Source organism: Macaca thibetana, chromosome 20, assembly GCF_024542745.1.
Source record: "Macaca thibetana thibetana isolate TM-01 chromosome 20, ASM2454274v1, whole genome shotgun sequence".
Classification (NCBI taxonomy): domain Eukaryota; kingdom Metazoa; phylum Chordata; class Mammalia; order Primates; family Cercopithecidae; genus Macaca; species Macaca thibetana.
The window spans coordinates 62410041-62432192 of record NC_065597.1 but is presented as its reverse complement, the minus strand read 5'-3'; the positions used below and the strand labels follow the sequence as shown (position 1 = coordinate 62432192).

General features: G+C 41.1%; 1 long non-coding RNA gene across 1 annotated transcript in view; it reads left to right on the top strand.

Annotated features, from left to right (window-relative positions):
- The first annotated feature begins 322 nt into the window (after positions 1-322).
- LOC126944556 (uncharacterized) overlaps positions 323-22152 on the top strand; it is a 124882-nt gene continuing 103052 nt past the window's right edge. Inside the window, exon 1 of the long non-coding RNA XR_007722107.1 lies at positions 323-417. This is a non-coding gene — a long non-coding RNA (uncharacterized LOC126944556). The remainder of the gene's footprint in view (positions 418-22152) is intronic.

The window sequence follows — 22152 nt, the reverse complement described above, 5'->3', positions numbered from 1 at the left end:
GTGGCAACAATAGTGACACAATGGCCATATGTACTGAGTTCATACCATTTGCCAGGCATGATGATAAGCACTTACAATAGATTCTATTATTGGTCTCATTTTATAGGTGGATAAACGGAAGCCACAGCAAGGTGAATGTATAGGCCCCAAATCTCACAACCAGTAAATGACAGAGTCCAAGTTCGAGCCCGTGAAATATGCTGCCAAATCCTATGTTCTTGATCATTACAGTATAGTAAGGACCTCAAAGGAGGCATTAGTTCTCTCGGCTTCTCTTACCAGGAAAGAGCTAAGATAAGTCACTCTGTTCATTCTACAGGTAGAGAAAACGGAGTCTTCAAGGGCCTACAACATTCCCCACGTATGTAGAATTGGAAGGAAGTAGACAGAGGCCAACCCAGAGTAATTCCATAATTTGTGAGTAAATCTCTACTGCGACTTGTTTAGTGGGTCACCCAAGCTGCTTGCTTGGGTACATTAATTTTTTTTTTTTTACTTTTATTTTAAGTTCAGGGTACAGGTGCGGGTTTGTTATATAGGTAAACTTGTGTCATGGGAGTTTATTGCACAGATTATTTCATCACCCAGGTATTAAGCCTAATACCCATTAGTTATTTTTCCCAATTCTCTCCCTCCTCCCACCCTCCACCCTCTGAAAGGCTCCAGTGTGTGTTGTTCCCCTCTGTGTTCATGTGTTCTCATCATTTAAGTGAGAACATGTGGTATTTGGTTTTCTGTTCCTGTGTTAGTTTGCTAAGGATACTGGCTTCCAGCTCCATGCATGTCCCTGCAAAGGACATAATTATGTTCTTTATTTATTGCTGCACAGTATTCCATGGTGTACATGTGCCACATTTTCTTAATCCAGCCTATCACTGATGGACATTTAGGTTGATTTTATGTCTTAGCTATTGTGAATAGTGCTTCAGTGAATACACGTGTGCATGTGCCTTTATAATAGAATGATTTATATTCTATTATACCCAGTAATGATCTTGCTGGGTTGAATAGTATTTCTGTCTTTAGGTTTTTGACGAATCACCACACTGTCTCCACAATGGCTGAATTAATTTACATTCCCACCAACAGTGTATAAGTTTCTTTTTCTCCGCGACCTCACCAGCATCTGTTATTTTTGGACTTTTTAATAATAGCCATTCTGACTGTTGTTAGATTGTGTTTTTGAGTTGCATTTCTCTAATGATCAGTGACATTGGGCTTGTTTTCATATGATTGTTGGCCTCATATATGTCTTCTTTTGAAAAGTGTTCATTCATGTCTTTTGCCCAATTCTTTATGGGGTTGTTTTCTTCTTGTAAATTTTTAAAAAATTTCTATAAGTTTAAGGGGTACAAGTGCAGCTTTGTTATAGGGACATATTTCATAGTGGTAAAGCCTGGGCTTTTAGTGTAATCATCACCCAAATAGTGCATATTGTACCCATTAAGTAATTTCTCATCCCTCATCCTTCTTCCACTCTCCTACACCTTCAAGTCTCCAGTGTCTATCACTCCATGCTCCACGTCCATGCCTATGCATTATTTGGCTCCCCTTTCTAAGTGAGAACATATGGTATTTGACTTTCTGTTTCTGAGTTATTTCACTGAAGATAATGGCCTTCATCTTCATGCAACTTACTGCAAAAGCTTAAGTCGGCTGCGACGCCACCAGATATTCATGGAATAAAGACCCTTACAGCTTTATAGAGCACGTGATGGTCAAGGTCTCAGGCAAAACTGGGTTTCCTGAAGACTAGGTCAGACTTGGTCATCTCTGAATCAACTGCATCAGTGTCGACTGAAAACAGCTCTTCTATTAAATGTAGCAATTTTTGACAATTCCTTTGGAATAGAATTACAAAAGTTACTATTGACCCTTGTTGTTGGCTTTCACGAAGGATGTCAAGGACAAAAAAATGAGGTGATAATAGTCCCCAACTCATGGCATGTTATCATTCTTTGTGGTAGAAGTCTCTTTTATTCTATTATTTACGTTTGTATTTGTATACATTTTTTCCCTAAAAACAAAAAACAGAATTATCATTTGATCCAGCAGTCAAGTGGTGTCTACCCAAAGGAAAACAAACCATTCTATTTTATTATTTTCATTTCCCCTTTTCCCCTACCATACCATATATACACCAGTGGACGTAATACATATCCTTCAAGTAACCTTCCATGTTTTATAATCATTGAATATATACCTGCACCCTTAAAAAATATGGTGATGCTTGTGTGTGCATGTTCTTAATTTGCATAAATAGTATTATGCTATAAATCCCAACCTGTTTTCCTACCTTTCTTCCTTCACACTGGGTTTTTGAGATTTATTCACATTTGTTCTATGTAATGCAGCACGTGGATCTCTGGTTTTTTAGCCATCTTTTATTCTCTACCTTTATTCATTCACTCAAAAGCAGTCAAAGGAAAATTGTATTGTGCTTATGTAGTTTCTTTTTAGTTCTTTTCTTGGCAATATGAGAAAATATAATGTCAGGGATGCATTGTTTATTTCAACCAAAGAAAAGGAGGGAAAATTGCCATTTCTGAACAGTTGCTCAACCACTATTTTGAGCACGGGGTCAGGTGTAGTATATTCATTTAATTCTTAAACCAATCCTATGAGGCAGAGAACATTATCTTCATTTTATCAGATGCAGATCCTGGGGTCATAGCCTCAGTGTAAAGGCTCCATATCTTGTTTGGGCACTCAGGTATTTTAGCAGGTAGAGGTAGGACTCAAATACATCTTTTATGGAGTACATCTGTAATCCAATTCCAAGTAAAATTACTCTACGCAAGGCCATTACCCACATTTGGGCTCACAGAAATCCTGTGCTTAAATGTCTTCCTTTTTCAGGGCATAATGCAGAGACAATGGTCGTTTAGAGTGGGTGCAAAAGGAAAACTTGAGGACCTCTTTCAAAAGAGCATTGCATTTCTGGACAAAGAAAAAAATACTAAAATGAACTTGGCTCAACTAAAATTCTGGAAGATATTATCCGTGAATGATGTAATTTAGTTTTTTAGGGGCCACTGATTGACATAAGAACACTGGGTTATTTCTAGAATGAGTGTTGTGTCTGGCCTGTCTTCATTCTCCTGCAGAATTTCTTCTTTTTCTTCACCATCTTTAAGAATGTACTATTGCTGCCCAGAGCTCCTCAATTTTTTTCTGACAGTTGTGGAAGGTAGAATAATGTTACCCCCACCCTAAGATGTCCACATCTTAATCCCAAGAACTTGTGAATATGTTGCATTACCTGGCAAAGAGGAATTAGGATTGCAGATGGAATTAAGATTGCTAATCAGCTGACCTTAAAATAGGGAGATTATCCTGGATAAGCCTCATGGGCCTAATGTAATCACATAATCACAAGGGTGAGGCTTGTGTTGAATTTCTAACCCACATAACACTATAAAATAATATATTTGTGTTGTTTTAAGCCACTAAGTCTGTGGTAAGTTGTTATGGCAGCCACAGAAAATTAATACAATAATAACGTTAAGACAGGTTTAGCATCCCATATCTAAAATGCTTGACACCAGAAGTGTTACAGATTCTGGAATTTTCTTTTTTGACTTTTGAATATTTGCATTAGATTTAACAGTTCGGCACCTCTAATCCAAAAATTCAAAATCCAAAATGCTCCAATGAGCATCTCCTTTTAGCACCATATCCATGCTCCAAAAGTGTGAGATTTTGGTACACTTCAAATTTTGGATGTTTTTGATTAGAGAGGCTCAACCTGTATTTCTCACATACGTTTACATGCCAAGAGTGATGTGCTAAGCTTCTCACTTGAGGCATGTGCTATTATTGCCCTTAATGTATGGGTGAGGAATCTGAGAGGAACCCTGGTTGAGTAATTTGTCTAAGAACAGCTGGTAACTGGTGGAGCTGATGCCTGGTGCCTGACTCTGTAACCAACCAAGCAGCAGCCAGTCAGTCTCCACAGTCCTACTTAACCAACCACAGACAGAGACTGAATGGCTGCTGCTTGATGGGAGGCTGAATTATGTTAGGGAGAATCTGATTGGTCCTGTTTGAATCATGTGATCAGCTCTAGTCTAATTAGACTATGCTCAGGGAAGTAGGATCCTGTAGAGCAATCATGGAGGTCCGATCTGCCTCTATAGATTGAAGGGGCCAGAAAAGAAGAAGATTCAGGGAACAACTTGTCTTTTTACCAAAAGCTACGTTACAGAGTTCCCTCATTTGTATACTTTGTGGCCTCACCAGCTTCTTTTCTCCTTGTGCTCTCCATTTGCCTCGGACTAACATCCCCCTTTGCCAGAGTGGGTAGGTTAGTGGCCCACAGAGTCATTTCCAAACGCTGTTCCCTCATGCACACACCCACTCTTGACATTTGTTCTTTGAAATTACCAAGCCGATGTGTCTGTTCTATTCTCCAGCCTGGTAAAGGACTCTTTGTAACCAAGGAAATAGATCTGCTTTTGAACTAAAGAGATAGATAAGAGGCATATAATTCCCATCTAGGATCTTTATATAGCAAATATCAACTCCCTTTGTTCTCTTACTTCCCACTAGCAAAATGCCAATGAGGTTTACAAGGCAGCATCGGTTTAGATTTTCCTGTTGACTGATATTCAGTATGTCTTAATCACCCACAGTATTAACACATAGTGACTTGCATGGACTACGTGCTATTATTGCCTACGATGGTCTCGTAGAGGCAGCTCTGGATTTTTCAGAAAATATTAAAAACTTGCCTAAATAATGAGAGCGGTTGAAGTGATAGGGACAGACTCTAGAGATGTGTACGTGACTTTGCTGGTTAAGCACCAGCTCTCCGGTCAAGTGAGAATGCTCAAATACAAAGAGAAGGAGGGGGTGCTGGGAGCTCTAATACCACACAGAGCCACTGCTGCACTCACTAATCCATTGACAGTTGTAGCATTTCTGTTGCAACAAGTGCCCTTTGAGTTAGCATGATTAGACGTTTTCAATTCCAAGTTGCACATCTTTCCACATTTTACCATGACTGAAAGCATGAAACGACTGACAGTTGATGGGTACATTTATTTCTGTGTTTTTCTTCTAGAAAGGTGCTGTTAAATCAGTGATGTGTCTTACAACTATGGCCTCTTAGAATCATGAAGATGTAGTAATACATTTCATGTAGGGATTATTACTTTTGTTTAGGTGAACAGATAAAGGGAGCTGAATTTCATCTGATCTGGAGGGGAGAAACTAGGTTATATGTGTAAAAAGACCAAGGTCTTTAGAAGATATGTAGAAGTTAGGGGTCCATTATTTTTACCAGAGTTCTCTGAAAGGCCCCTGTGATGGTTAACTTTAGGCCTCAACTTGACTGGATTAAGGGATACCCAAATAGCTGGTAAGGTATTATTTCTGGGTGTGTCTGTGAGTGTGTTTTGGGAAGAGGTTGGCATTTGAATCAGTGGACTGAATAAGGAAGCTCTGCCCTCGACATGGGGGGGGCACCATCCAATCAGCTGAGGACCTGGATGGAACAAGAAGGCAGAGGAAGAGAGAATTTGTTTTTTCTGTCTTCTAGAGCTGGAACACCCTTCTCCTTCTGCCTTTGGACATCAGAACTCCAGATTCTCTGGCCTTAAGACTTTGAGACTTGCACCAGTGGCTCCCTGGGTTATCAGGGCTTTGGCCTCTGATTGAGAGTTACACCATCAGCTTCCTTGGTTCTGAGGCCGATAGACTTAGACTGAGCCATGCTACTGGTTTCCCTGGGTGTCCAGCCTACAGATTGCCTACTGTGAGATTTAGCCTCCATAATCACAGGAGCCAATTCCCCTAACAAATCACTTCTCATATCTTTCTCTGTCTATATGTTTTATTGGCTTTGTCTCTGTGGAGAACCCTGACTAATACAGCTTCTAAAGTGATAAATGCTCACTTACGCCCCTTGAGTTGAGATTGCTTCCTGTCCAGCCTCAAGGCTCCGTCCTCTGAAAGCCATGCTGGGGATCGTCAGGTGAGTGCCTCTGTATACTAACTGCAGACATGCCTTTGCAGAAGTGGGTTCGTTCCAGATGCGCCTGGGTGCCTCAAAGGCCCAAACTCCTCCAAGACGGCCCTCAGCTGCTTTTTTCAAAGCATTTTTGCAAAGAAAGAGTGAGGAAAAAACTGAGCCCTGGGGTATTAAGTCTGAATGGCTTGTTGAATGGCTGGCTTTAAAATTTTGCTCCTTATTACACAGAAACCCTCTTTATTCTTCAAAAGAGGCTTTGGCAAAGTCAGAGTAAGTAGGACTTAATCTTACAATATACAACCTGGCTGTTCCAGGGAACATGAAGCCCACAATATTTTCTACCAACAGTACTTCCTAGAAAAGCCTTGCAGGGTTTTCCCCACAGTGGATATGGCTACCATCTATTGGGCACTGATGTGCAGGCACTGTGCTAAATTCTTTATATGAATTTATTTTTATATGAATTGGCTCAATTTTCATAACAATCCCCATCATACAGGTGAGGAAACTGAGACACAGAGACCTTTGTCAGAGTCACACAGCAAAAAGTGGCAGAGCCAAGACTCAGACCCAGGTCTCTGTCACATCAAAGCCCAGTCTCTTAGTCTCTTACCTACACTGCCTGTCACGAACCACTTGTTCTTCTCTGTCCCAAAGGCCCCCAGACAGACAGCGTTAAATCTACCTGGGCAAGCAAATGGCAGCTGCTCCCAGGTAAACATACCCTTCTGTATAACATGGTCTTCTACCCTTCAGTTTATGGACTGGTGGGTGGCAGAAAAGGCAGAGGAGATAGAAGACAAGTACAACACACTATGAATAGCAGAAGGATGAACTGAGGACTGGCAACATGCAAAGGAGGTTGAACATGCCAAGGGAGGAAGCCAGGACAGTTGTAAAGGCATCTCCAGGTCCCATTTCCCCACCCTACCCCTGCCATCCTCCTCCCAGTCTGTGATGAATCCAAGGAGGATAAATCAACACTTGCCCAGGTTACTGTTTATTTCCTTAGAATTAGGGAAAACTGCCTGTCCCCTTCTTTCACTTGGAAAAATCACTGTGTTAGGATAATTGTGAATCATCCTTTGATCTGTCTCTATATCTGCAAAGCATAAATAGTGTCAGCTGTTGAGGTCTGATTGCTCGATATTTCAGGTTTGTATTTTGAATAACACACGGCTTGGTTGCTAACGCTAGTAAATAATTTACTCTAGTCTGAAATATGAGCTCCAGGCAAGAAACATGAGATCAAACACGGGGAACTGCAGTATGATAGCAAACACACTGCTATCCTGTGAAGGGTTTTTCTAAATTCACTGCTGGAAGACAGAGGGAGAAATGACAACAGGTGGAGCGTCAGCCAAGGTCCTCTGGCTCCTGCCCAAATAGAATGGCTTTCCTGACATCAAAGGAGGCTGGAGAGATGAATATCAGTTTGAGCATGGAGAGAGGACGTGATAGCTGAAGGAAGGCTTCTTCAGCTTCTAACACCGAAATTTCTCCCTCCACCCCAAGCCCTTGGTCATGCCAAGCTCAATATTAATGCCAACTTCTTATATCTCCTTTAAAAAATCGTTCTGAGCCACAGAAGTGCGGAATAGTGGGAGAACAGAGTGCATGGTCTGATTTCTTTGACTTCATAAAATCTCGAGCAGAAATAAAAATTAGCAAAAGCAGTTTCTTTTGATATGAGAGTTTATTTGATGCTTTGTTATGACATTAAATGAAAAGGCAGGGTTTTAAATGCAGCTGCAGTGTGATCACAATGAAGTTCAAGTCAACAGCAAAATTTCTGGGTGAGCAAAACCAACAATAAATGCATTAATGCATTATCAGTGGTTGCTGTAGGGAGCATAGCTATATCCAGCACTTCCTTGTTACAATATAAGCAGGATCCCAGTGGAAATGTAGGGGCTGCTGTGTTGTCCTTAAGATTGTTTTGGAAAGTAACACTATGCCTCTGTGATGGGTACGGCCTCCCTTGAAAAGGGAGAATCTTCCTTCAGCCAGCAAGTTTTTGGTAAGTGTAAAGGGTAGCAATTGGCCCTCACTACTCGCTAGGATTGCTAGTGACTATCTGGGATACTGAGGTGAGAAGGATTCTGAAATCAATGGACTAAAAGACCTGATTGATTAGTGATGTCTACCCGGGAGCATGAGGTGCTGTATTTGACATCTGGGTTTTGAGTGAGATACCTGTATTCAAATCCCAGTTTGAAAAGCATGGGAATTTTTTTTTTTTTTACTTTAAGTTCTAGGGTACATGTGCATAATGTGCAGGTTTGTTACATATATATACTTGTGCCATGTTGGTGTGCTGCACCCATCAACTCATCAGCACCCATCAACTCGTCATTTACATCAGGTATAACTCCCAATGCAATCCCTCCCCCCTCCCCCCTCCCCATGATAGGCCCCGGTGTGTGATGTTCCCCTTCCCGAGTCCGAGTGATCTCATTGTTCAGGTCCCACCTATGAGTGAGAATATGCGGTGTTTGGTTTTCTGTTCTTGCAATAGTTTGCTGAGAATGATGGTTTCCAGCTGCATCCTTGTCCCTACAAAGGACACAAACTCATCCTTTTTTATGGCTGCATAGTATTCCATGGTGTATATGTGCCACATTTTCATAATCCAGTCTGTCACTGATGGACATTTGGGTTGATTCCAAGTCTTTGCTATTGTGAATAGTGCCGCAATAAACATACGTGTGCATGTGTCTTTATAGCAGCATGATTTATTTTTTATTTTTATTTTTTATTTTTTATGGTTTTATTTTTTTAATTTATTTTTTATTATTATTATACTTTAAGTTCTAGGGTACATGTGCATAACGTGCAGGTTTGTTACATATGTATACTTGTGCCATGTTGCTGTGCTGCACCCATCAACTCATCAGCACCCATCAACTCATCATTTACATCAGGTATAACTCCCAATGCAATCCCTCCCCCCTCCCCCCTCCCCCCTCCCCATGATAGGCCCCGGTGTGTGATGTTCCCCTTCCCGAGTCCAAGTGAGCTCATTGTTCAGTTCCCACCTATGAGTGAGAACATGCGGTGTTTGGTTTTCTGTTCTTGTGATAGTTTGCTAAGAATGATGGTTTCCAGCTGCATCCATGTCCCTACAAAGGACACAAACTCATCCTTTTTTATAGCTGCATAGTATTCCATGGTGTATATGTGCCACATTTTCTTAATCCAGTCTGTCACTGATGGACATTTGGGTTGATTCCAAGTCTTCGCTATTGTGAATAGTGCCGCAATAAACATACGTGTGCATGTGTCTTTATAGCAGCATGATTTATAATCCTTTGGGTATATACCCAGTAATGGGATGGCTGGGTCATATGGTACTTCTAGTTCTAGATCCTTGAGGAATCACCATACTGTATTCCATAATGGTTGAACTAGTTTACAATCAAGCATGGGATTTTAAACTTTAAAAAGTCTCTCTCCTAATGTTGTCCCTCACCTTGTCCTCCACCCACCAACAGGCCCTGGTGTGTGATGTTCCTTTCCCTGTGTCCACATGTTCTTTCTCATTTTCTTAGATCAGTTGCCTAATCTGTTACCAACCTAAGGGGATTACATGTAATAATCCATGAGGATGTTGCTGGCATAAGTAGATGCTCAAAACAATTCCTCTATCTCTTCCCATTTCCTTCCCTTTCCTTTACATTCTTCGGGACCCAAAAACCATAAGAGAGTATTCTCTTTTCAGGACTCTCACCAATGCAGTCAGTGTAGTTGTAAGTGCTTCAACCAACCAGTGGAAAACCTCCAGATAAAGATGGGAACCCCTCTCTGCCTTATACCTGACCAACATAAGACTGTTGAGAGTTATGAGTTCCAGACATCAACAGCAGCGGTAATAACCTTTCTCTTTGCTGTTTTCAGCACAGCCATAAAAAGAGGAACATGATATGATCGACAGGCCTAGAAGACAGGGTGTTTTTAGGAGCAAATAGTGTTGGAAGGAACTGCCAGAATGAGGAAAACAGGAAAAGACCTCAATACACTGTGTAGTGTACAGTACTGAGCTTAACAGATTACTGATGGAATTTTTGGAATACCTCCTCAGAGGCCCGAAGCCTAGAACTTTAATAGCTCTGTGTTCCTGAAGATAAAGAATTTCTTGATTAGGATGAGAAACGCAATTCCCATCCATTGGACTTCAGCTAGAGAAGAATGTCCAGTTTTAGATTCTCCATGACTCTTATTTTCTTCTTCATTCTGTAGACTGATCCACTCTTTTAAAAAAAATGTATATTTTTAGATCCTGGTCTGCAGAACAATAAATCAGCAAAATTCCAATAATTAGTACTGGGGAGAATCAACTTGTTAATACTGTTGCCATTTTCATTTTAATATTTTTTTGTGGGGGAGGTCAAGGTGGGTGGATCATTTGAGGTCAGGAGTTCAAAACCAGCCTGGCCAACATGGTGAAACCCTGTCTCTACTAAAAATACAAAAATTAGCTGGGTGTGGTGGTGTGTGCCTGTAATCCCAGCTACTCAGGAGGCTGAGGCAGGAGAATTGCTTGAGCCCAGGAGGTAGAGGTTGCTGTGAGCCAAGATCATGCCATTGCACTCCAGCCTAGGTGACAGAGCGAGACTCCATCTCAGAAAAGTAAATAAATAAATACATAGCAATACTAATTTTTATTGTATTTATTTATTTATTTTTGCTCAGGACTGGCAGCATGGTAGGTGGGAAGGTTGTGTAAGTTTAGGATTCTATCCGATATGGGTGAAAACTCCAATTTACCACCTTACTTTTACCTCTCTGAGACTCAGGTCCTCATATGTCAAATTCCACTAGAGGTATTTACACATTTCAGGATTTTTGTAAGATCTGAAGTTCATGGGTCACTTCTTTTTTCTAGCTGATGCAGTTGGTCCAGTGTCATTTTCCTTGTGTGAAGCAGGTTCACTGTGCACCGCTTACCAACTTGCCTGAGTGTGGTGAGACAGAATACCCACACACATCAAGTTAGATAAAGTGAATTCATTATTGGCAGATAGGCAGCAAAGGATGCTAGAAGCCTAGGATTCATGTTGAGCTGGTCCCCCAAGGCTCAAGAAAGCTGCTCAGGGTGGAGAGAGTTTCATCTGTGCATGCCCCACTTGCATCCCAGCTGACAGACTGTGGAAAGTCGTTCACCTGAGTTCTGTACCTTGGGGAACTTGACTTTCTGGGCTAAAGCGTGGAAGGACATCCAGTTCTGGGGAATGGAACAGAGCCTGGGCTGTTCCATCCAGTTCCTTCCTGTCTCAGGATGTTGCATTCTTTGCACATTCTACAGTTACTTAAGAGAACTACAAGTGAAAAACAGGGAGAACTAGGTTAGTGCAAGACCACTCAGAGAACTGTCCTGTACCCTCGGCTCATCTCTGAGTTTTGCTGCAGCTGATGCTCACTGACAGTGTCCCACTTCAGTTCCCCACTGTGTTTCTCCACTTTCCTGTCTCACAGCTTGATATGGTTTGGCTGTGTCACCACTGAAATCTCATCTTGAATTGTAGTTCTCATAATGCCCGCATGTAGTAGGAGGGACCCGGTGGGAGGCAGTTGAATCATGGGGGCAGTTTCCCTCATGCTCTTCTCATGATAGTAAGTTCTCGTGAGTTCTGATGTTTTTATAACGGGCTTCCCCCTTCACTTGGCTCTCATTCTCCTTCCTACCACCATGCAAAGAAGGATGTGTGTGCTTCCCCTTCCGCCATGATTGAGGCCTCCCTAGCCATGGTGAATTGTGAGTCAATGAAACTTCTTTCCTTTATAAATTACCCAGTCTCTGGTATGTCTTTATTAGCAGTGTAAGAACAGACTAATACAGGGCTTTTATCAAAATGGTGGCAGCTCACTCAAGCCTCGCATAGGTGGAGCCAAGGAGTATAGGGAGTTTACACCAACAGGACCACCTTCAACTAGTGGGTGATGGGAGTCAGTGGATAAATGCCCCAGCCTCCCAGCCTTCGCAGGGAATATTCTGAGGTGCATTCTACACAGTTCCTCAAAGAGCTCCTAGTAAGATGATCTCTGGTTGCCCATAGTAGTGTAGGCATAATTTCCCCTTCACCAGCTTTTCATTCTTGCCCTTCTCACTTGCTCTACTCCCTGATTCCAACTTTTGGAGATAATCTCTCAAATAAAGTACCTGCACCCAACTCCTTGTCTTAGATTCTCTTTTGGAAAGATTCAAATAGACACTGAAGCTCTGTTAAATATTGTTCATCTTTCTAGTACTCACACTTTTTCCTTCATTTCCCACACTCATGGATGATTTAATTTCTTCCTCAAGGTTAAGAAGATACACCATCTTCTTTTCTTCTCTATCTCTCTGTCCATCTTTCTCTTCCTTTTATTTTTAGGGAAATGGGGTTGCTCTCTCTCTAGAGCCAATGCTTTTATTTTGTCTTGAATAAACCTGGTTCTCCATCAGCATCATCCATTTCAATTAATGACACCACCATCCTTTCAGTTGCTTAAGCCAGAAACCTGGGGGTCTCCTCTTATCTCCTAATCAATCACCACATCCCAAATGTTTCTTGATTTTGTCCACTTCTTTATCTGTTAATCTTCGTTGGGTATCTGCTATGTGCTGAGCATTTTATGAGCTTTACAAGCTTCTTCTCATTTATATCCCTATAGAAATGGTACCTTTTATAACATGGTACTATTTTTATCCCCATTTATAGATGACAAAATGCAGGTGAAGAGAGGTCAAGGAACTTGCCCAAGGTTGGGTTGTTTGAATGAGTACATGGGGACTAAAACGTGAATCTTTTTCCTAATTGCAGAGCTCATGTTCTTCCACTCACGTGCTATTCCACCTGCACGTCTTCAAAGGCATTGCACCCTGACAGTTGTTCCTTCCCATGCCATCATCTCCACTCTCTCCTTCTCAGAGATTTTCTTCCCTTCTGCCATTATCCGTGATGATGTCTTGTCTGTTTCATATAGTAGGCTCCCAGAAATTATTTATTGGATGAACAAGCCGTCATATAACTAATTACTTCCACTATATGTATTATCATCTACATTAACATGTAATTGTTTCATTATTCTTTGTTATCATTAAAAAGACATAAAGAATTATGGGCTTTGGAGTCAGAGAGGCCTAGAGTCAAACCCCATTGCCATCACCCACTAGTTATGTGACCTTGAGTGATTCACTTAACATTTCCAAGCCTTAGTTTTCTCATCCACAAAATATAGATTAAAAATTGCTCCTGGCTGGCTGTAGTGGCTCATGCCTATAATCCCAGCACTGTGTGAGACCAAGGCAGGAAGATTGCTTGAGCTCAGGAATTTAAGATCAGCCCGGGCAACATAGCAAGACCTTGTCTCTACTAAAAACTAAAGCAAAACAAAACAACAACAACAAAACAAACAAACAAAAAAACAGCCCAGCATGGTGGTATGCTCCTATAGTCCCGGCTACTTAAGAGGTTGAGGGTCGCTTGAGCCCAGGAGATCGAGGCTGTAGTGAACAGTGATTGTGCCACTACACTCCAACCTGGGCAACAGAAGGAGACCCTGTTCCAGAAAAAAAAAAAAAAAAAAAAGGCAAAGATGGGGGCAAAGATAGGGGAGCTGGAGAGGAGGGAAAGATGGCATCTGAACTGGACTTTGAAGGATGAAGCAGGGAGTGGGGAAGAGGATTCTGCATGCAGAAAGACATGTGCAAAGAAGTGAAAATGCCTAAATGTTTTGGTCATCTTGGGTCTAGAGAAATTTTATGAAGCACTTCATCCCATCTTGTCCCTAAGCCTTATCCCATATCCCTGGTGGCAGTTTCCTTTCTTTTACTTCTCACATTCTTGATTTTATTTCCATTTCTTCTGTTTCTTCTCTCCCAACTCCAGGAGCAAAGTCTCGTTCTTTTCGTCTTCTCATGGCTTCTACAGAGCCATGTAGCTTTCTCTTTCATCGCCTTGTTTTTTTCAAAGTCCAGGCACTCAAAATTTTCTTTAATCCCCAAGTGACTTCTCAAGGGATTCCTCTCAACAAAAACAGTTCCTACATATAAAAGGAATTCTCATGCCAACTAATAATATAATTAAGGTTTTCACATCTGCTGCACTTGTATTAGTATTAGATTGCTATCCCTTTGGGAAATAGAGCTATGTCTTATTGAACTCAGAAAGCTAGAAAATGCTCAACCATGTGACCTACTCTTTGTAGGCACTGGATACACAGGGATGAGAGAATGTGGATTTGGCCCTTCAAGGGACCACAGTCTATATGGGTAAACAAGCATTGAAAACAACTATTTCAATGCTAGATCATAAGCACAACATTGAAAATTGTGTAAGTCTCAGCAAAATAACAATTTAATATCACAACTTTAAATTGTCCATTTCATGTCTTCTCCTCTGGACAGTAATTTCTTTGAAGGAAAGGTTTTTCTTGAGGAGGAACTAAGTCTTCTTTATTTGCCGTTTTATTCCAAGTGCTTGGCACAATGACGGGTACCTAAGACAAGCCCAGTACACATTTGTAGAATTAAAGCATGAATGATGGAAGGGATTTTTAAAAATTAGGTGGTGGTGGCAAGGATAGGGAGGTGGGGAGGATGGTACAACGGATGTCAGCAGCTGAACTGGGTGTTGCAGGATGAAACAGAGGAGTAGGAAAGCATATTCTGGACACATGAAAAACTATGTGCAAAGATGTGGAGATGCAGAAGAGCTTTGAATTTGGAGAACTGTAAATGGTTTGGTAGAACTGGAACAAATGCATGGATATGGGATCAAGAAGGGTAGGGCTCCAGAGACAAGCGATGCAGCCTTTCTGTATTGTCTGTGCTGAACCTAGCGCAGTGCTGGCTTCAGAATAAGCCTACGTTGCTTGGTGGTTTTAAACTTTTGAGTTCCTTAGCATGCATGATAGATGTGCACATTTTCAAGTCAAGGATGATTACTATTTAAGGTCTCTAGGGAGGAAGTAGTCAAAGAGTAGTCCAAAGACCAGAAATATCAGCGTGACCTAAGAACTTGTTAAAAATGCACATTCTCAGGCCCTCCCAGACCTGCTGGATCAGAAACTCTGGGGACAGAGCCCAGCAATCTGTATTTTAACAAACTTTCCACATGATTCCAGATTTACACCCAAGTTTGAGGGTCACTGCTCTGAGGGATGGAGCTAAGAAACAATGAGAAGGGCCGGGCGCGGTGGCTCACGCCTGTAATCCCAGCACTTTGGGAGGCCGAGGCGGGCGGATCACAAGGTCAGGAGATCGAGACCACGGTGAAACCCCGTCTCTACTAAAAATACAAAAAATTAGCCGGGCGCGGTTGTGGGCGCCTGTAGTCCCAGCTACTCGGGAGGCTGAGGCAGGAGAATGGCGTGAACCCGGGAGGCAGAGCTTGCAGTGAGCCGAGATCGCGCCACTGCACTCCAGCCTGGGCGACAGAGCGAGACTCCATCTCAAAAAAAAAAAAAAAAAAAAAAAAAAAAAACAATGAGAAAACAAAACCAAAAAAGCCACAGATGTTTTTGATGATCTGTCCAGCTTGAGAATTTCTCTTTAAATGTATGTGTCATCTTTATTGTCATTGGTATTGGTTTAGCAATGAACTGACAGATTTATTCCACCTTTTGGAACTAGCCTGGGCTTCTCTGAAACGGCTGTGCCCACTAGGTCCATACTGAAAACATAAAATAGATCAGAATCTGGGGAGGGAGGAGAGCTAGTCTCTGATGTTCACAGTCTCCAAGAAGGAAGGAAAAGCAATTGTCTCTTTGCCGAAGACATTGAATCATAGACAAGAGATGCCCTGAGAAAATAAAGAGAAGCAAATTTAGAACAAGCAACAAGAGATATTTTTGCATTCAGCATTCACTCAACTTGCAGGATTTGGGTGGTTTATGTCTTTCAATGAATATGCAAGATGGTTCTTTTCACCCAAATATAATTAACACTATTCAGTATTTTTATTCAACACACAATATACCATATAGACAATATTAAACAGACAATGCCCAATTATAGTGAACACCAGAGAATATTTTTATTAAATAGAAAATTCAATGATAAGAGGTTTCTAAAGATTATTTGCTATGTCATTTATTCTTGGATCAAGCCCTGGAAGAGCCTTGATTCCCTATGTCTAAAGAAGTGTGCTGTTTGAACGGGTGGTTTCCCTGGACGTTAATCACTTCTTGAATAATACAAGTGACAGTTATAATAAAAGGATCTGTGTTCGGGTAATTTCCTTGGTTAGAGTACATTTATTTGAGCATGTTGCTGGTAACATCCAGGCTAGAGGTTCAGTCTTTGTGTAGGCAGTAAGAACGAGAAGATGAACAATTAGGGATGAGGAAAAAATAAAGGAAGAAAGTGGATAGTAACATACAAGACCTTGCATTTCCACTGAGGAGAGCCTTCGAAGCTGAGTCCAAATACCCTAGGACCTAGAGACACCATAACTCTTCCAAAAATGATGATGGTGGTGATGATGATAATAAAAGTAATAATAATAGCTGGCAGGTATTCAGTACATATACCTATATTGTGTTCAATGCTTTATAGGTATGCATTTGCCAGACTTTTAAAACAAACTGGGGAAGGTCCTAGCATCATCTCATGGAGATTTAACCTGGGAAGGGCTAAGAAATGTCCCCAAAGGTCACATTCATAGTAAGGGACTGAACCAGGCTTCAAGTCCAGTAAAGCTTGTGCTCCTCACGACTGCGTTGCACTGCCTCTGGCAGGGAGGACCTACAATGTTAGGAGGGTATTGATGAATCCATGTTGTATGTAGCATGATCTAACATTTATTGGACATGTGATGTGTGCCATGCATCACATTTAACATACCTTATCCCTCTTAACTCTCCTATAGACAATATACTTTTGTTTTTTTTTAGTCACAGTCTTAGTCTGTCACCCAGGCTGGAGTGCAGTGGCACAATCTTGGCTCACTGCAACCTCTGCCTCCCGGGTTCAAGCTATTCTCCTGCCTCAGCCTTCTGAGTAGCTGGGATTACAGGTACATGCCACCACGCCTGGCTAATTTTTTTGTACTTTTTAGTAGAGACACGATTTCACTATGTTGGCCAGACTGGTCTCGAACTCTTGACCTCAAGTGATCCGCCTGCCTTGGCCTCCCAAAGTGCTGGGATTATAGGCGTGAGCCACTGTACCTGGCCCCAGAGAGTATACTTCTCATTTTCACATCTTATGGATTGCAAACATATTCGGAGCACCATGTTGTAATTGTTGGAAGTGGAGGTGGAAATCAGAAATGACTCCCAGATCTGTGAAACCTCATGGATGACCTATGGATTTGAACCTTTGAAAAAAATTGAGGACAAGAATGGAATGATTCTATAGCTCAGTAAGTTTCCCCTAAGGAAAGCTTCATCTCATAGAAAATAATAGCTCTGCTGAAGCCTTCTAGTTTGCCTTGAATTGAAATACACAGAGCCCCTACTCAGTCATTATCATCACATGGTGTAATACCGGTGCTTTTATATCACTGTGGACCCAGAAAATTATGCACCATTCACGGGCCATGTGTAAAATGATGGCAAAACTACCATCAGTTACTGATCTGTGGACAAAATATCCAGCATCTTATTTAAGTGGCTCGTATCGTTTAAAAAGATCTTGCAGATTACTCAACGGTTAATGCTTTAATGGAACATTTAGCCTTTGGTCTACTCATGTTCTTGTAGTGCCTGTGGCATAGACAGAATCAGCCTGTGAAAATAGAGGACACAGCTATCTAAAAGAATGCAAGCAAATGTGTTTTCACTTACAGTGTCAATGTTTAGTAAATATATTTCAAACGTTACTGTGCATACAGATCACTTAAGGATCTTGTTGAAACACAGATTCGGATTCAGTAGATCTAGGGATGCTGAGATTCTGTGTTTGTTACAAGCTCCCAGATAATATCAATGCTGCCCATAGCTAGACCACACTGTGAGTAGCAAGAATCCAGGTTTTAGTCAGGGCACAGTGGCTCATGCTGTAATCCCAGCCCTTTGGGAGGCTGAAGCAAGAGGATCACTTGAGCCTAGGAGTTTGAGACCAGTCTGGACAACATAGTGAGACTCTGTCTCTACAAAAATAAAATAAAATAAAGAGGCCAAGTGCGGTGGCTTATGCCTGTTATCCCAGCACTTTCGGAGGCCGAGGTGGGCGATCACTGTGGTCAGTTCGAGACCAGCCTGGCCAACATGGTGAAACTCCATCTCTACTAAAAGTACAAAAATTAGCTGGGCATGGTGGCACATGCCTGTGATCCTAGCTACTCAGGAGGCTGAGGCAGGAGAATTACTTAAACCCAAGAGGTGGAGGTTGCAGAGAGCTGAGATCTCGCCACTGCACTCCAGCCTGGGCAACAGGGTTACATTCCATCTCAAAAAAAAAAAAAGAAAAGAAAAAGAAACTAGGTTGTCAAAAATCTGAGTTAATATATGTATACAATTCCTGCCCTTCCTCAAAGATCTTAATAACCTCAAAAACATTTGTCAAATCAGTACAAGGAGTTTCAATCAGCAAAACTTAAACTCAGTAATTAAATCTACTACAGTACTAGGGTGAACATCTAAATAAAAATGTCCAAGAATAATTGCCAACAACCATTCAAGGATTATACATTTTGCAACTACCATATGTTGAGGGCTTATTGAATGTCAGACATCCTGCAGAGTTTGTTCTGTGGTCCCCATTATGCTGGAGTCTAAATTCAGGCAAACTAGATACTGTAAACAGAAGAGGGGAAGATGCTACCCACGGGTACAGTTTATTAAGCTATTACCCTGTATCAGTTACATTATAGACATTATCCCAATTAATCATCACAGTGAAAAGAGGGAAATATTATCATTGTCCTATTTTTCAGAACAGGAAGCCAGGATCCAGAGAAGTTAAGCCATTTGCTCAAATTCTTAATGTTCTTAAGTGGGAAACCAAGATTTTGAACCCAAAGTCTGTTGACTTATTACCTAGCTTCTATTGAATTCTGCATCATTTGTAATGAAAACTTAACTCCTAATCCTAACACAAGGTTAAACGGCAAGTAGGATGGGGTGGGGAGAATGAAGATGTTTCCTGATGTGTACACGTGTACACGCGCACACACACACACACACACACACACACACCCCTGAATTTGAGCTGAAAACATGGGTCTGCTAACAAACCCTTACTTATTTCTGGGCATTCCACAGTCTTCCAGGTCATTAGCCTCCTAGCTCCCATTCAAATCCATACCATTAGTAGCTGCAATCAGCTATAATTCTGAAAAGCCTCCGCTAGAAATCCTCACAGATTGGCAATTTCCCACTGTGCCTCAAGCGTTAATTCAGCCAGGTCAATCAATCAGCCCTTAAAACTGAGCAAGATCACCTGCAAAGGCATTTCTAATAGCCACATCTGAGGAGAGGGCTGAGTAGGTAAAACTGTAGGGATGATTTTGTAACCAAAATTTTTCAACCCTTGGAGAACTAGAGGTGCTTCTGAGGCAGTGAGGTGAGAAAAGGGGGATTTCAAGGAATTTTGGTAGCACAGGTAGCCTCTTACTTACCCACGGGGGTTGCAACGGACTAACCTTACAAGTTCTGAAATCAGATATACACAATATCGCTACTATATTCAAAAACATGCTAATTAAGAGAGGACAGGACTTGTAACAATTAGAAGAAAGGCCATTGGGAACTAAGAACCTGATTAGATTATGTAGGTTTTAGAGGCTTGATTGTGTTAGGGGGTTTGTAGGAATGAGGAGAGAGGATAGTGGAGAATGTAGTGTGAGCTTGTTTTTAGATTGAGAGAAGACCTTTAAAAGACGTATGCAGCTGATGGAAAAATGATGGGGTGTGCTGTATTGACCAGAGTTGAATTTTCTTATCTTGGAGGGTAGAAAAATATAGGCTAATTAATAGAGGCATAACATGCATTTGATTGGAGCAATGACCTCCAAGGCAAGATACGTGCAAAAAAAAAAAAAGGAAAAAACTCATTGGGATATGGAAATAAAATATTAGAGCTACTAATAAATAATGTTTAGTTTGACTTCAAAATGAAGAAGGAAATTAAGCTTTACTAATATGTAGCATATGATTGAAAGGGAGTAAGTGTACAGTGTATAAATGAATATGCATACATGTGGGTATATCATTAAACATTTTTTCCTGGTAAGGGTGAGACTCCTTAGTAAGATTATTTATATGTGAATCTGTGTGTTTGGAAATATTGGAAATGTGATGTTGGTAGAAAGAAAATGTACTAGAATGGATAAAGTGTTAAATATTTATATAATGGAACATTAGACAACTGTTAAAATGAATACACTTGCTTTAGATAAATCTTAAAATATCAAATTTAAAAAAGCAAGCTGCAGAATAACGTGTTCGGTGTGATTCCATTCATGCATATTTTGAAAGCGTACAAACTGGCAGTCTGTGTCATTTATTTCCGTATATAGAGAGGATATAATATTGTGGATAAGATGGGTGCTTGCTAATTTCAGAGTAGTTTCAACACCTGGGAGAACATTAGGGCTGCGAGATTAGGCATACGACAAAGGAAGTTCTGAACAAAACATTAATGTGTTCAGTCTGGCAGATGGGTGTGTGGTTGCTTGCTAGTTTATTGAATGAATCTATATTCTTTTGTCTGTTCATAACATTTTATAATAGTCAAATCAATGAAATGTGCTAATTGGTGGATTGAGCAGAACATATCCTGGAAAGTTAGGTTTATATGTGTGGGAAGGCTGCAGAAAGTTTACTTTCTTGGGACCCCAGAAGTAAGGTGAGCTGAAAACACCGTGTTCAAGCAAGAGAAGCAGAGGATGCAGCCAAGACTAAACTGCTGCTGCTTCTCGGTGCCCACTGATGGGGCTCTCTGTCTTTGTGCTAACGGCATCGTAATGAGCAGAACGGCATGCAGATAAAGAGTAATCATGAGCAACATGACAGGTGATCCTGTGAGCCTCATGCTGGGGGAGGTAGGGTGAGTTTGAGAAGAATGTGAAAGAATGACGAACACGGAGCTCACAGGGGCTAGCTGGGTCGGTGGTTCTTAACCCCAGGTGCACGTTAACAACACCCAGGCTGCTTAAGTTCTCTGACCTCTCCACAGACTAATTGAATCACTAGTATCTCTGAGGTTGGAGACCTGGCCTGGGCACCTAATATAAAGTTCCTTTTTTATGGGTGAGTAGTATTCCGTGGTATAAATATACCACATTTTCTTTATCCACTCATTGGTTGATACAATTCAGACATGCAACCAAAAACCACTTGTACCTGTAAAGTGATTGAAATATAAAAAATAAAATACATGAGTTCACTAGCTGATTCCAAAGTGCAACCCGAGTTGATATCAGTGGGGCATAATGTATTTCCCAGGGTGCCATAACCATGGGTTTTGTCTGTTTTTACTCCTCCTGGCTTGGTAACAACCAGTGTGTAACTTGTGTTTGCAAACACACGTTGCCTTACGTGCTCTGCTGGTTACCTTTTCTGCTCAGACACAAACCTCCGTGGGAAATGGGACATAGAGTCAGTGGCCCTTAAGGAAATTATATGACATGGGGACCAGGTCTTTAAAATTAGGAAACAAAGGTCCCGAAACAAGAAATGCCTTGGCCCAAAGACACACAGCTGATTAGCAGTAGGTCAGGGATTTAAACGCTAATTTTCTGACACGATCTTGAAATTAAAGAAGGTTCCATGAAGACGGGTTTGTTTTCCTCGGCTGATCCTGTTAACCTGCACCGACTTACGCAGGCATTGCTGAGTGGACCTTCTTCTGAGCACAAAGCAATTTATAATTATCCTAATTGTATGGAAATAAGAGCTTTCCAAATGTGTGAAGGGTCATAAAAAAACATCTTGTTCAGTTAGCTATTTTAAGTATTCCCACTGTGATCTCGTTTTGAACATACATTTATTTTATTTTTGAGGGAGTGTTTGGTTAGTGCTGAAAAGCTCTAAACTACCCTCTATTTGAATGGGTTTGCATTAAATATTAGAAGTCAAATTAGTAAGGTTCTGAAGGACTGTAGTCTGAAAGAAAGGCTGGGAATGGAGTGGGCTCAATAAAAATCAAGCAATAGAAATAATAATAGCAAACCCTTATGAGCACTTGCTGGGCACTTTTCTTAGTGCTTTAAGTGATAGGGTTGCTGCCAGATTTAGCAAATGAAAAC